Raw genomic sequence first — 3452 nt, forward strand, 5'->3', positions numbered from 1 at the left:
ATATATATATATATATATATATATATATATATATATATATATATATATATATATATATATATATATAGAGAGAGAGAGAGAGAGAGAGAGAGAGATACCCGATCGATAATAGGGATGTTCAATAATTGAACTAGCGTTGGATAGGCCCGCTTATAAGATACCGTGAGAGCAACTTAGGGATTGAGGTGCGGCTGGAGGATAAATTTATTGGAAATATGCTCTAGAGGCAATACTATTGTATTATTATATTTCTATTTTCATAATTAAGAGTTTATATTTCATGTAACTGCTATGATTCTGAAATATGTGATTCAGTGGAAAACTCATATGCACGTGTGGAATGATAAATGTTAAAAGAATAGGTTCCTAGTGTTACCTCTAAGACTGGCTCAAGTGTTGTTGGTTATCATGTTTTCCAAATCTTAGCATATCGTTAAGTGTAACAATAGTACTAAAAACAACATTGAGAGTATGACGTTAGAAGAACGATCATATTGAATCGACCCAAAACTTGTTTGTTATGCATTGAGATAATATCATAATATCGTCTGAAATCAATTGTTATAACATAGAGTGTTAACATGTGTTTTAGTTTCTGAGACCATGAGAGTATTGTTTTCACTTTCTATCGTACGGTGGATTTTGGGGTTGCTCAAACTACATCTGTAACTACGTGATCATAACAACAACTTACAGGTTCATCGGAAAGTTTGACAAGGGACTGGATTGCTCGAGAGTGGGATCTGCTTCCCGACGATGGAGAGATATTCATAGGGCCCTCTCAGTGTGACGGCATCCATCATCATCATCATCATCTGGCAAGACATAGGTGACTACTTCACGGGGATGCCGGAACATTTTAACAAGAAAGGGAAAAAACCAGCAACGAGATCAACGGTATAGTGAACATGTGTATGACTCGGGAGGATACCGATGAATCCCGGGTTTTGTAAAGTATCGAAGAAAAGAGAACATCACATGATAACCAAAGGTTCACTCGAATGTCATTCGTGTAATCATAGGGATCGATATGGACATCCGCGGTTCCGCTATCGGTCATTGAACGAAGGGGTTTCGTTCATGTCTATGATTTACCAAAACTACGGGGTCACAAGCTTAAGGTAATGACGATTTGCTGAATGTTAGTAGGACAAGAGTATCGAGGATTCATTTGTGGAATTATTTCATTACTATTTGTAATAGTTTCAAGAGGAATCGGAAGCGTTTTGGGGTCACTGAAACGATTTTGATGTTTGTCGGGCAATAGCGGGTATTACCAATAAATATATATAGCTGGGAAATGTTTCTGGTGATATTAAAGGCTCTAGGAATTGTTAGAGGACTTTTCCACTTAATTTAATATCAACGGGCTGCCCCCTTTCCTGGGGGGGGGGGGGGGTGGAGTGGGGGAGGAGTCCAACTCCTCCCCCCTTGGCCGGCACCACAAGGAGAGGGTCTTTCCCTCCTTGGTGGCTGACCCTCCTTCCTCATCTAGCCTATCGATAATGCTTCATCTACGGGAAGCTACATAACAGTTTACGTAATCTTCCTAAAATAGTTCTCTCATTCCCTGATTTTCAGGTGGGTGGGGCCCCTTTCTCCCCCTTCTCCAAACGGTATTGTCCATGTGGCCTTTTACGTGAACACGTAACTTTTTTACGTAGATGTAGCATTACTCCTAGACTATATATACTTGAGGTATTGGCCCTATTATCCACACAAGTTTTGGAGGCTCGTCAAGTTCGTCTAGTTCTAGTTCTAGTTGACCCTAGTTGACTAATTAGAGCTAGACATAGTTCCTTTAATCCTTATAATTAGAAACCCGATGTGGTTCTAATCTCCTTCCTCTAATTCTCTGGTGACGATTATCTCTGGACGACAAAGCGCTATCGGATTGTGAATACCATATGCTTGCAACCAAGTAGAGAGGTCATGCTTTCAGTCTTCCGTTTGAGGGATTTTTCGAGGGCGGTTTGCGGGATAATCATCAATGGTCCGAGGAGCTCGAAGTACAATCTATACCGACTCATCTACTTCAGCTGCTCTCCGGAGTCGGTGACGATCATTGATCCAAACCTTATATGCATCTTCGTATTGTTCCTGGGTGATCCTAGAGCGAATTGTTTTTTCTACTATGTTTGCCAACCAAGTAATCTCCTCCTGTAAAACTTTTGAGAGATCGGTTAGGTGTGCTTTAGAGAAGGATAAATGGATCTATCCTCCTCTAAAGCTTTATTGGGGATCCTTTAGAGTTGCTATTAGCCCTTGGGGAGTATGGACTCATCGCGACCCCCTGGTCTCTTCCCATTACCATTTGAATTGGGTATGGCGTGATCTACGTATCCTCCAGTGAAGAGGGCATAGGCACCTATACCTTTGACATGGTTAACCACAAGTCCACAACTGGTCACGGGTTGGGAGCTGGGCAATGCCCTTCCATGGCAAAACAGATTATGTCCCTGGGCTCAAGCTTTGGTTCGCTCTCTCTTGTGCTCTTGATATCCCTGCCGTGGATTTTGAGTTGCCGCCTGATTTGATGTGTAGTCCTTCTAGAAGAAATATAAGATCGCCTAGCTCCCAGCGAACTTATATTTCTTTACAGTCGGAGTACTTGGGATTACCCCCACCTGCTTGATGAGACTCCATACATGCGCCAGCTGGTTAACCTTGGCTTAGGTAAGTTCCGCGTCGTCTGCTTCTTCAAGACCTTGAAAACCAAATATGTGGAAGAAAATATCGAAGATGAGTATAAGACCTTGAAAACCAAATATGTGGAAGAAAATATTGAAGATGGGTCTAGTGTATGATCACTGGTTGGAGGTGCGCCGCTGCAACAACGGCGCAGTTACTAATCGGATGATCAAACACATGTTTAAATGTTACAACTTTGGAAGATTTGGCATCTACAACATCCTCTGAATCTTTTGGAAGCTCCTCAAGACTGATGCTTTTTTTAAGAATACACCATAGCATCTTCGTATGGCTTTGATACCTTTTTATAATGTATTTGCACTACATTATTATATGATGTAACTTTGATGGTGTGTTTAATATTTTTGGTAGCATGTGTACCCTGAGATAAGGTAGCATGTTCTTTATCTGTTTCAGTTTAAGGGGCCCTATTGTATTTTGGTCAAACTTTGACCGAAAATTTAACCTAAGTCATACACCCTCCGATTCACAATATAGTGCATATATTAGCCTTTTAGGAAGTCAAAGGATGAAGTGGCAACCCAATAAACTCTACCTAATAATAAAGGGGTTATTGCTTCTGGTCGTCCATCATAAGATTACCCCCGAAGTTGCCATAAATTACTCACTATGCCACCCATAAGTAAAGAAAGCGATTCAATGTTTTTTAAATCGCTGGCATATTTGGTTCTTATATAGCCTGATACACTCATACATCACAAGCGCAAAACCTGCGCAATGGCTAAAGCCTTAGCCTTCCG

Source organism: Triticum dicoccoides, chromosome 2B (assembly GCF_002162155.2).
Source record: "Triticum dicoccoides isolate Atlit2015 ecotype Zavitan chromosome 2B, WEW_v2.0, whole genome shotgun sequence".
In the NCBI taxonomy this organism is placed as follows: Eukaryota; Viridiplantae; Streptophyta; class Magnoliopsida; order Poales; family Poaceae; genus Triticum; species Triticum dicoccoides.